The sequence below is a fragment of the Pipistrellus hanaki genome, assembly GCF_964339955.1.
Source record: "Pipistrellus hanaki genome assembly, chromosome: X".
NCBI lineage: Eukaryota > Metazoa > Chordata > Mammalia > Chiroptera > Vespertilionidae > Pipistrellus > Pipistrellus hanaki.
Window position 1 is genome coordinate 49131293 of NC_140524.1, and position 13399 is coordinate 49144691.

The 13399-nt window shown below is 38.5% G+C and overlaps 2 protein-coding genes across 3 annotated transcripts in view; one reads left to right on the forward strand and one right to left on the reverse strand.

Moving 5' to 3' along the window:
* The window catches only part of MORC4 (MORC family CW-type zinc finger 4), a 737287-nt gene that overhangs the window by 721259 nt on the left and 2629 nt on the right, over nt 1-13399 (forward strand). The window lies entirely within an intron of this gene.
* PWWP3B (PWWP domain containing 3B) overlaps nt 7346-13399 on the reverse strand; it is a 43706-nt gene continuing 37652 nt past the window's right edge. The window contains exons 8-9 of one of the 2 annotated variants that reach the window (XR_014793743.1): nt 11683-11783; nt 7346-7694 (exon numbers count right to left, since the gene is read on the reverse strand). The gene's annotated coding sequence lies outside the window, so the exon portion shown is untranslated. The remainder of the gene's footprint in view (nt 7695-11682; nt 11784-13399) is intronic. The other variant, XR_014793742.1, reaches the window with a different exon arrangement.

Genomic DNA, 13399 nt, shown 5'->3' on the forward strand with positions numbered 1-13399 from the left:
AGTGGGATGAGCTGGGCCCTCCCTGGAGAAGAAACTCGGGTTCCCCAAGATATGTGATCAGTGCTGGGGCCCCGCCAGCAGTCGAGGGGATCCCAAGGCAGGTGCTGGGCATGGAGGCCGCAGGGCATAGGCTACCAAGAAGGTAGAACAGAACCTCACATCACCCTGCTTGGCCCCAGAGGATGGGTGGTTAGCCAGAGACGGGTAAGATTCCTCAGGGAAGGAATAACCTAAGATAGGCATAGTCACAGAGGGGCCATCAGGAGAGAACTTGGGGGTCAACAGAGGTGGGGCACAGAACCTCACCCTCCAACTTTGCAGGAACCTGAACCCTCACCCCTGCTGAGGGAGTCTTCTGCCCCCATGGCTGCTTAACTTCCCATGCCCAGCTCAAATTGGGACCTGGGTAAAAGACAGCAGCTGCACTCTCACTGCAATAAGTCTTGTTTGATTTGTCTTCTACCCATGATGTGAGGAAGTGGGTTTTTCATATCTAAACCTAGCTTAGCACCAGGAATGCTCAGGGCCTACCAAGAAGGCAAATAATCCTTTCCACTAATATTTACAGGGTAAAATAAGGTTGTTGTTTGAGTATTAAATTTGACAGTAAAATAGTCAATTTTTCTTATACTATCCCCCCCTTTTTGATTTAAATATTAGGAGGCTTTTGGAAATGTTATGATGTAGTCTTGATAGCGTTTAAATTTAAATATTTGCACTAAAATATGACTGCTTTAGGTTCATTACATGTTACACAATTTTACCATGAGATGAACTACCAATAAAATTTTTAGTTAACACTTTAGGAACCACTTTTTCTTCAGTACAATTAATTTTTCTACAATATTCGCTTATTTCTATTAGCCAATTTAAATTAGCCTGAAAACTTGACTATTTTACTGTCAAATTTAATACTCAAACAACTGTTGGCCCAGAAAAAAACCTCACTACAGACTGATTCATTTGCCTCTCAGCATACCATGTTTTCCGGCGTATAAGACGACCCCTAATTTTACAGTTAAAACGTAGGTTTATGCCTATATTCGCTGTATAAGACTACCCCCCACTTCCGAGGCAACACCAGTTCTTTTTTAATTAAATTTTTAATGAATGACATTTTTCAAACATATCGTAATATACCTACATTGATACGATAAATGGAAGGTCTCTTCACAAATGGCAATGCCATGAACTTGACTGAGAAACAAGAAATCCAAAAGAGAACATTAACAATGATGGCATCATCTGGAAAGAAAGTTACATGAAGAACTTGCATTAAACGCTTGTTTGTGACTGACTGGGATGATAAGAGGTTTTTCTAGGCAGAGAAGCATTGTGAGCTTAAAATCCTTCAAAATCTTCATCATGTTCTTCTTCTGACATCATAAGTTCATCAATGACCTCTTGTGGTATATTTGTAAGATATACTCGGCGTATAAGACGACCCCTGATTTTCGGTTGACTTTTTTTCGTTTCAAAAGTAGTCTTATACACCGGAAAATACGGTAACCATTATTGCTTGTCTCATTTTCGGTTTTTATAAATGTATTTCTAGTAGCACGTGAGCTCACTCATCTAGGGGAAATGATGAACAATATAGAGTGATGAACAAGAACAGACCCGGAGTCAAGGAAGCATAGATCAGACTGTGGAGCCTTATGGGGAAGGTAGGGGAAGGTGGGGATAAGGGGGAGAGATCAACCAAAGGACTTGTGTGAATGCATATAAGTCTAATCAGTGGTCACGGACAACAGGGCGGTGGGGGCATGTGTGGGGAGTAATTTGGGATGGGAATGGGGGGATGAGGACAAATATGTGATACCTTAATCAATAAAGAAATTTTTAAAAATGGCTTAAGTAATTTTCTCCAAGGAAGACATATATGACTATAGTTATATGAAAAAGATGTTCAACTTTATTAATCACCAGTGAAATGTAAATCAAAACCCCACAATGACATAACACTTAACAACTGTCACATTCGCTATCATTAAAAAAAAAAAAAGATACCAAATATTGGTGAGTACATGAAGAAATTGGAACCCTTCCACATTGTTGGCGAGTATGCAAAATGGTTCAACCATTATGGAAAACTCTATTACATTTCTCAAGAAATTAACTATAGAAATACCCTATGGCCAAAACCGGTTTGGCTCAGTGGATAGAGCATCCGCCTGGGGACTAAAAGGTCCTGGGTTCGATTCAGGTCAAAGGCATATACCTTGGTTGTGGGCATTCCCAGTAGGAGGCGCACAAAAAGCAGTTGGTTGATGTCTCTCTCTCATCAATGTTTCTAACTCTCTAGCCCTCTCTCTTCCTCTCTGTAAAAAATCAATAAAATATATTTAAAAAAAGAAAGAAAGAAATATCCTATGATCCAGTAATCCAGTAATCTTATTCTGGGTATATATCCACAATAATTGAACCAGTCTCTTGAAGATATATTAGCACTTCCATGTTCATTGCAGCACTATTCACAATAGCAGAAATGTGGAAACAAGCATCCATCAACATATGGATGAATAGAACAAATGTGGTAAATTTATGCAATGAAATGTTATTTTGCTTTTTAAAAAATAAAATCTGACATATGCTACGACATGGGAATATTATGATAAGTGAATAAAGGCAGTCACAGGAAAATAATTACTGCATGACTTCACTTACATAAGATATCTAAAATAGTTAAATTCATAGAACTACTAGTAAAAGTGGAATAGTGGTTTGCAGTGTCTGGGAGGAGAAGAAAATAGCAAGTTACTTAGTTAACAGGCATAGAGATTCATTTAAGTAAGATGAATAAATTCTCGATATCTGCAATAAAGCATTATACTTATAGTCAACAGTATTATATTATAGACTTAAACATTTGTTAAGAGGATAGAGCTCATGTTAAGTGTTCTTACCACAATAAATATTTTTACAAGTAATATTATAAAATGTCAAAATTATGAGTTTTAAATCCCTATGTTAATGAAAATGTTTTATTTTCCACAATTGCTCTTAGGTTAATCTAAAATTGCTAATCAAAAATTATTTTTCAGTTATCCAACTGATAGTCATGCTTATTGAAACTGTTTGGGAAGGTACATTCTGATAACCACTTACCCAGGTGATTGACTAGTACAGATCTTGAGGAAAAGAAATCTTAGTATAGAGTTATCTTTCAATAAGTGCACATTTCTTAAAATGACCCCCATGAACACCAACACTCATAGACTGAAATTTACTCTTTTTACTTTTATCCCAAAGCCACATTACCAAAATTGTAAGCTATTACTTTAGAGCTTCTTTTACTATATATTCTGGACTATTTCCTAAGCACTATGAGTAAGGAAACTTTATTATACTTAGGAACAGTTTGTAATAGCCCTATGTAATATAAATATTTTGCTTTTTTGGTGCCTTACTGACACTGGATTGCTTTTCTAATTGCCTTGTATAATTAAAAGGAACTATTGATAGTTATTTTACTATTGAATGTATAGGATTATTTAAAGATAATTTACATTATCACTGAAAATCATTTTTTTTCCTGCTGTTATACCCATTTTGTCAGGGAAAAGTTTAATACACCATGTTAAAATTACTATGTACATTTTGTAAATTATAAAAATTAATTAACCCTCTTTTGGATCTCCCAAATGTTATTCTAAGCCCACCAACAAAATCCAATTGAAAGATCAAAAGCTAAATAGGCTCTCCTTGTACAGGTGTGAGGCTATTTTAGGACACAGGGATAGGGAGTTGAGTAAATATCTCTTATATAAGCTATTTACCCCTCTCCTCATGAAGACCTAACAGTCTCTATGAAATTACAAGGGGAATCAGACTCAGGTTCTCCAATTAAAAAAACACAAAACAAAACAAAACAAAAACTCACTCTCTCAGATCTACACATAAAAGGCACATAATCACAGTCATAGTGATGGTAGCTTCCCACTAGGCTTGTAATAGATGCATGTGTGTCATTCTCTTGGCCCATGAATGTCCTTGCTAATTGCCTCTACATTTGACCATTTTACAGCATATTCCAGTTGTCATAGAAACCAGAATATCAGCATAACAATCAGTTTTGCATCAGCTTTCCAAAGAAACTGTGAAGTACAAATTCATCTTCAGAATTAATGCAAAAAATAACAAATGAATGAAATATTACAAGAGATTCAGTAATTCCCCAAACAGTTACTATTGGAATAAAATAAAAGGATTTTGAGACAATGAGTTAATGTACAATAGAAGACAAGAATGGCTAATTATCCTACATTTTCTGTCAGACACACTAGATATGATTGCAGTGTCTGTTTAAGGCCATTTAGAACCTGAAATAACAGCTCATTGTATTGAAAGGGATTTCAAAATTTATATGCCCTCAAACCCAGTGCAAATATTTAATAGCTTAATGACCTGGTTTAAAAGAACACCACATTTTTTCTACTGAAGCATAAATATATCATCAAAATAATAGCCTTACACCATAGTTCAGTGGTTCACTTACTACTCTCAATAATAAAACTATATAAATGGATGAATAGATGAGGCAGAACAGGAAATATTAGAATCTGTACATCGAGATGACTTTATTGAGGAAGCAGAGCCAGAGTAATATGTGAGAACTAGATTTTCCCTCCACCAAGATCCTTGTTGATAATGAAGATACTTTATTACAACAGTCCCAGGAATGTACTGATGCCCTTCAAGAATTTATGGAACAACATGGAGAGAAAAAAATTAGTAAATATTAACCTTCTAGGTATAGTATTGGGGAATCCAGTCACCGAGGAGCTGCTTGGGCTAGGACACTGGTAAAATTTTGGACAAATGTTTATGAAAACAATAGTATGAAGAAAATAATTTCAGAATAGATAAACTGCTTCCTAGTTTCAGGACAAAATGACGTAAACTACCTTTCCTTTCTCCTCCTCTCTAAATACCATGGGAATGATTCAACAGACTGTTATAAAATGACTTAAATGTGGAAGGAAGAAGTTGACAGGCCAGGAAACTGAAGTCTTAAGGAAAGACACTACTGAAAGTCTTTTGGCTTTTCTTGGTATCTCATATAATCCTCACTGGGCACAAAGAGGAACCATAGCCTGGAAACTCCCACAGGCTTAGAAGAAAAACAAAAGCAACAAGAAGAGCCTATTCTTTTTGTTCAGAGGAGTTGAAAAATGTCAGCCTAGCAAGGATATTACCTCACCCAACAACAAAAGCAGTATAGTCATCAGGACCCACTCAAGGACCTGTTCCACACTGCATGCATGGAGCATTGGTGGGTCATTTCACCACAGTATCAGCAACCAATGCCCAGTGTTTCATGAACTCCCATCCAGTGGCATTGGGCACATATGTGACACCTGCAGAGATTGAAAGTAAGCATCTTCTAGGTATCTGAATTGTGCATGTGATTTTTTCAGCCTCTATTGACATCTCTCTATTATGCTCCAGGACAGCTTTGGCCACTGTCATGAGTTTATTCATTGGATTGTTTTCATAATAAACAAAAAAACTGGAAACAAAGTGCCATTACAGGGGATCTATTGTAATAAGTAATATAAGGTCTAGATAAAAATAGAAAATTATACACCCAACAAAAGGATATGAATCTAAATATATTAACATAGAAAGAAAAAAATAATCAGGTATAAGTATCATACTACAGCCCTACCCTGTGTGGCCCAGTTGGTTGGAGCCCTGTCCTATACACCAAAAAGTGGTGGGTTTCATTCCTAGTCAGGGCACGTACCCAGGTTGTGTTTTTGATCCAGGCCCGGGTACGTGCAGGAAGCACCCAATTTAAGTTTCTCTCTCACATCTCTCTCCCTCTCTCTAAAAAAATCAATAAAATTAAAAATCACATTACACATCAAAGAGAAAAAATGATAGAATTAATGTAAAAATCTCATAGAAAGGGGAAACGATACTCTATATTTTTCTCTTAGGATATAAAGACATAGCCATATCTATAAGAAAATATTGTAAATGATATATACAAAACTGATAAAATAGATTTGATCTGAAAGAATTGGAGAAATAAGGTGATTATAGCTAATTCTAGTATTAGACTAATATTGTAATATTTAACTAGTAGTATTCATTTTTCTGTTTTACTTATGCATTTAAGTATTAATTTCTGAAAATGAAGAGAAATAAAACATGTCAAGAATATATTTAGAGCCTTATGAGGGTGGTTCAGTTGGTTGGATCATCCTCCCATACAGCAAAAGATTGTAGGTTCGATTTCCAGTCAGGTCACATACCTAGGTTATGATATCTATGAGAGGCAACCAATTTGATGTATCTCTCTCACATAAATGTTTCTCAATTTCTCTATCTCTCAAATCAATAAAAAAGATATAATTGAGTGAGGGTTATAAAAAAGAATATATTTAGAGAATTGAATAGTCCAATAGTAATACTATATATAATAAAAATAATTCAAGGGAACTAGCTTTGAAAAATACATAGATGACATTTTATATTGATCAAACACTATATTCATTAAGAAATTGTATATAGCTATGAACATAGGCTAGTTAAAAGGGACATGGGCTAATTAAAAAGGGACAGAATTAGAGACAGTGACAAATTCAACAATAAATAAAATTTGCTAAAATGTAGGAACTGAAATTTAAAAGAAATTAGAGGGTGAAAAGAGACAAAAGTAAGTATATGATAGGTAAAAATAACTTTGACTAATAAAGGTATAGAGGCAACAAAATTAAAATGTAGTAAACAACATGAGAAATTTATAGGGCATAGTGCAAATAAGGGCTGAGATTTAAGATAAAGAAGTATTTGAAGGTAGATCAGAATTTCTCCAAAAATGATGAGAAAAATCATGAGTTGATCCTAAAAAGCATAGGCTAAGAGGAAACCTGAAAAGCCACCACAGAAAAAAAGATGTGTACTATTAGGGTCCACACAGAAATAGTTGTTTATCAGTCAGGGAAACAGAAACCATACAGTGGGAATTTAACAAAGGGATTTGGTTACGTAGGAATGGGACATCTACACAGACATAAAGGGAAGAGTGAAAAGCATACAGAGATAGAAAGAATAGGAACTTATATCCCCAGAGCTGGGCAGGCCAAGGGAATAGCTGGGTGTTTTGAAAACCTAGAAGAGCGGAGGATGGTTCCTTAAGAGTTAGGACTCAGACCTCTGGGTTAAAGGGACTATCCAACTAGTGTTGGGCTCAGAACAGAAAATCCACAAAACAGGTAATTCTATCTCTGTAAAGAGGGAGCTTCCTGGCTTGTGCTAAACCTCAGAATCTCAAAGGAGTAGCCCACTCCACACATTATTATTTTTAAAAATATATATTTTATTGATTTTTTTACAGAAATGAAAGGGGAGAGAGAGAGAGAATTAGAAACATCGATGAGAGAGAAACATCGATCAGCTGTCTCCTGCACACCCCCCACTGGGGATGGGCCCGCAACCAAGGTACATACCCTTGATCGGAATAAAACCTGGGGCCTTTTAGTCCACAGGCTGACACTCTATCCACTGAGCCAAACTGGTTTTGGCTCACTCCACACTTTAGTTGGAACCCAGACCTCTGAGGAAAGAGGAATCCAAAAGGACTTCTGCTGCAGGGCTTTCTGAATGGCACAATCATGAGTGCCTTGGAGTCAGAGGGAAAACCACAAAATGGATACTGCTGAAGGATCTTTGATGTGATGACACTATAAAGAAGGGGAAACAGAGAAGGAAATTTTAGTTTCTCTTCCTTAATTCCTCCCGTTTTAACTATTTCTCATTACCTCCTTTTTTAGCCATTTTACCTTGGGTGACATACGATGAGGCCAGAAAAGACCAAGAGAGGTAAGTAAAAAAGAGTTTCACAGTGTTTTATTGTTTTGGTTTTTTTTTTTTTTTTTTTTGAAAGCTTTTAAAAAAATATTTTTTATTGATTTCAGAGAGAAAGGAAGAGGAGGAGAGAGAAACATCAGTGATGAGAGAAAATCATTGATTGTCTATTTCTTGCACACACCACACTAGGGATCAGCCCACAAACGGGGCATATGCCCTGACCAGGAATCACTGTGACCTTCTGGTTCATAAGTCTATACTCAACCCCTGAGCCATGCTGGCTAAGCAGTGTTGTTGATTTTTTTTAAACACAGTTCCCTGGTGAGAAAATAGCATGTCACACAAGGCCACTCAGGAGAAGTATGGGGTCAGTCACAAGGCAGAGGGAGAAGGGAGACTGTGGACAAGAGACTTCACTACCCATTGATGTCAATGGGGTGTTAAATCCCCTATTATGATAGTATTACTGTCAATCTCTCCCTTTGTGTCCATCAATATTTGCTTTACATATCCAAGTGCTCTTATGCTATGTGCATAACTGTTTACAAGGGTAATATCCTCTTGTTGGATTGCTCCCTTTATCATTATTTAGTGTCTTTCTTTGTCTTTTAAAGAATACTTTGTCAGATATCAGTGTTGCTACACCAGCATTTTCCCCCCTTCTATTTCCGTAAAATATCTTTCTCTATATCTTTACTTTTAGTCTGTGTGTATCTTTCATTCTAAGGTGGGCCTCTTGTAGACAGCATATATATGGGTCATGTTTGCTTATCCATTCAGCTACCCTAAGTCTTTTGATTGGAGCATTTAAGCCACTTACATTTAAAGTGAGTATTGATAGGTACATATTTATTGCCACTTTATTTTTGAAACTATATCCCTTTGCTGCTGCTTCTAATTTTTCTTCTCCTCCTCTTCCTCCCCTTTCTCCTCCTCCTCCTTTAAGGAGGAGGAGAAAGGGGAGGAAGAGGAAAAGACTTCCTGTTTTCCTGACGATCCCTTAACTATCCTCATTTTTTTTGGTCCTTACCTAAGGATATTTTTTTATTGATTTTTTATTTTTTTAGAGAAAGACAAAGGGAGAGACAGACACACAGAGAGAAACATTGATGTGACAGAGAAACATTGATCTGTTGCCTCCCACACATGTCGTGACCAGGAATCAAAACAGAAATCTTTTGATATTACAGATAACACTCTGACCCACTGAGCCACCTGGACAGGGCTATTCTCATTTTATTTTATAAAATTACCTTTATTGTTGAAAGCACTATTGATGTCCCATTCTCCCCCATTTGCCCCCTCGACCCTGCACCCATTCCCCCATGCTAGGCCTTCACTACATTATTGTCTGTGTCCATGGATTATGCATATATGCATATAAATTCTTTTGTTAATCTCTTCCCACCCACCCCCTCTGCCTTTCCTCTGAGATTCATCAGTCTGTTCCGTGCTTCTATGTCTCTGGATTTATTTTGTATATCAGTTTATAAAAAAGGATATTTTATCCTTTGAGACAGCGTGGAGATACCTAGAGAGTATTATGCTAAGCAAAGTAAGCTAGTCATAGAATATGGTTGTAACATGGGTATAATTGGCATAAAATAGACTACATTTATTTAAATTATACAATATCATGCTTATAAGGTTTTTCAAGAATTTCCTAGAAAAGGCTGATAAAATAAACGAGACCTATGAGGATATGAAAAGGGAGCAACGAGAAATAAAGAATACATTGTCTGAAATAAAAAATATTTTACAGAGTCCTAAAAACAGAATGGAAGATCACAAGAATCAAGTCAAAGATTTGGAACACAAAGAGCCAGAGGACACTCCTCCACAGAAGCAAGAAGATAAGAGAATCCAGAAAGTTGAAGATAGTGTAAGAAACCTCTGGGACAATTTCAAATGAACCAACATCAGAATTATGGGGGTCCCAGAAGAAGAGAGAGAGCAAGATACCAAAAGAATACTGGAAGAAATAGTGACAGAAAACTTCCCCCACCTGGGGTAAGAAATAGACTTACAAGTCCAGGAAGCACACAGGACCCCAAACAAAAGGAATCCAAAGAGGAACACACTAAGACACATCATAATTAAAATCCCAAGAGCAAAAGACAAAGAGAGAATATTAAAAGCAGCAAGAGAAAAGCAGGTAGTTACCTATAAAGGAGCACCCATAAGATTGTCAGCTGATTTCTCAACAGAAATCATGCAGGCCAGACGGGAATGGCAAGAAATATTCAAGGTGATGAATAGCAAGAACCTACAGCCAAAAATACTCTATCCAGCAAAGCTATCACTCAGAATCGAAGACCAGATAAAGAGCTTCACAAATAAAAAAAAGCTAAAGGAGTTCATCACCACCAAACCAGAATTATATGAATTGCTGAAAGGGATTCTTTAGGAAGAGGAAGAAGATATATTGATAGATAAAAATTATGATCAACAAATATGTAACTATCAACAAGTGAAACTAAAAGCCAAGGGAATTAAAAAACCTGATGAACAATATTAACTGGTGAATATAATAGAATCAGAGGTATGGAAGGGGAGAGGACTGACGATTCTTGGGGGAACGGGGGAGTGGGGGGTGCAGGAAGAGCCTGAACAAAAACTGTGCACCTATGGATGAGGACAATGGGGAGTGGGGAAAGGGCAGAGGGTGGGGTGGGAACCTGGTGGAGGGGAGCAATGGAGGGGAAAAAAATGAGGAACATGTGTAATAATATGAATAATAAAGATTTATTTAAAAAAATAAATAAAATGACAGATTATGAATAAATAAATAAATTATACAATATAGTTTTTGACATATGTGTATGCCCATGAATCTATAACCACTCTCAAGATAATAAAACTTCAATTGTTCCTAGAAGCTTTATTATTTCCCTTGTATTCTCTCCTTATGTTCACTCTCTGCAAAGTCTCTCCTAATTCAAGGGCAGTCATAGGCTTTGCATTTCCTATGTTTTAATCTATATATATCGATATATATATATATATATAAAGCCAGGGACTGGAATGCTGTAAAAAGCAGAGTGACCAGTCACTATGATGCTCACTGTGGCCAGTGAACCAGCCAGATTGGGGGGGGGGGGGACAAAGCCAGTAGCCAACCTCCCTTGATCCCTCCCCCCAATCAGCCCTGTCCCTGTTCAGCCTCTCCCACCTGGCCAACCCCACCACAGCCCTTCCCCCTGGCTGGCCCTGCCCCTGATTGCCCCCTCATGGGTGGGGCTGGCTGGCCAACCTCCTACAGCCTCTCCTCTCACCCAGCCCTCACCCCGATGAGCCTCCACCACCCTGATCTGTCCACAGACACTCCCCCGGCCAGCCCCACTCCTGATGGCTCCCAGCCCAATAAAGGGTGGGGCCAGCTGGCTAACTTCCTGTAGCCCCTCCCACCACCTGGCTCCACCCCAGTCCAGCCCCCTCCCTATCCCAATCAGGGCAAGGCCAGACAGTCAACTGCTTGTGGCCCCTCCCCTGGCTGGCCCCATCCTCAATGGGCTCCCACCACACCTATCAGCCTGTAGCCCCTCCCCCCAGCCAGCTCCACCCCCAATTGGCTCCCTCCACACCAATTGGGGGTGGGGCTTGCCGCCTAATCTCCCATGGCCCCTTCCCTGGCTGCTGACCCCTGATTGGCCCCTCCTGGCCACAGCCCCTCCCTATGGCTGGCCTCGCCCCCAATCAGCCCAGCCCTGATTGGCCCTGATCAGGATGGGCTGGCCCACCAACCTCCCACTGTCTCCTCTGCCTGACAGGCCTGGCCCCTACCCATAGAGATACATATATCAATACTTTGTTTCCATTCCCATAGTTACATCCACATGCCTCTTATCCAAACTTTCTTACCTTTCATTTATAATACTTCTCTTTCCAATACCATGGCATACCAACCAAATCGTTCTCCACAGTCCAGGAGACCATCTCAGGTCACAGCTCCTTCCATCAAACTGAAACACCAAGTGTAATTACCACAGCTCTGCCAATTGGAAATTACATGTTCAATATTATTCTTTGGGGCTACTCCAACTGAAGCTGAAGTGGGGTGGCAGTCCACTTAAAGCTATCATCCATTTAATGCTGACACATCTGTGCACCAGATTTGATAATTTTCTCTTTCAATAGTTGGTCATAGATTACCCTCTACTCCATGAGGGTATCATTGCAACAAAGTTCAATGGCATGGAAGTTTGTGCAATCATTTATTTGTGACTTCTTAGGCTAGATCCTGAATGTTGCATTATCATCACAGGCTGGACTGCTCCTAATGCTGCTAAACCTTATCATTCAGTGAATCTCATAATGTACAGTGTATAATGGGCAGTGGCTGTTATATACTCAATTACTGTATCTTGGTTAGGTGCTCCATATCTGCTAATCCTAAACAGTATGAAGGATCTGTTTTTAAAATAACAAGTAGGTCACTGGCCCAGGAAGTATGGTTTTTGTTCAGAACTTTAGATTCTGTGTTGCAATTCTATGTTACGGCTTAGAATGATAGTTAGTGCATCCTTATCCACCATAGATACCTTAAGCACTATCAGAATGTGCTGAGTCATATGGCCTGAGTGGCAAGGCTTCTTGCACCACAGATTTAAAAAAAAAAAAAAGTAGATTGGGGCCAAGATTTTCCACCAAGCTGCTAACTTTAGACTTTAACTTGCCAAGGCTGTTTTTCTTTTTCCCCCCATTTTTTAAATTTACTTTTTATTGTTGACAGTATTACAGATGCATCCCACCACCCAGCTCTGCTCCCACCATAGGCCTTTAACGAATTATTGTCTGTGTCCATGGGCTATGCATATATGCATATAAGTTCTTTGCTTAATCTCCTCCCACTTGTCCTACTGCCCTTCCCTCTGATATCTGTCCGTCTGTTCCATGCATACATGGCTCTGGCTCTATTTTGTCAGTTTATTTTGCTCATCAGATTCCACATATAAGTCACATAATGTGACTGGCTTATTTTGCTTATCATAATACTTTCCAGGTTCTTCCATGCTATCTCAAACTGTAAGAGATCCTTCTTTTTTACAGCTGCATAGTATTCCATTGTGCATAGTACCACAGATTTTTTATCCACTTATCTACTGATGGGCCCTTGGGCTCTTTCCCCATCTTAACTATTGTAAATAGTACAACTATGAACATAAATAATACTCTAGTCAATTGTTAGAACAGCTAGCCTTCGAATATTATTTGTAAGGCATTACAACAGATTTCTGTCAATCACTATAACCTGACTCCACTCTGACCTTGGTTCTCATTGTGGTAATGACACCCTACTTCCCCTGAGCTTTTGTGCTGCCACCTGGACCCTGCCATTCTGGAATCCTATCATTCCTACTGTAACATAGTTTTCTTCCAGTCATGGTTTGTAAAGGAATGCCAACACTGTGCTACTAAAAAATTTTAATGTTCCCCCTCACTATTATAGTAGTGCTTTCTCTGCCCTTCAGGGGAAAATAGTTCAGCGATAGGTCCTCTTGGTTCATTTATACTACCCTAACTCCAATTGACCTTCTTACCAATTCCTAAATACTCTGGCAAAGAAGTTCCAGCATCT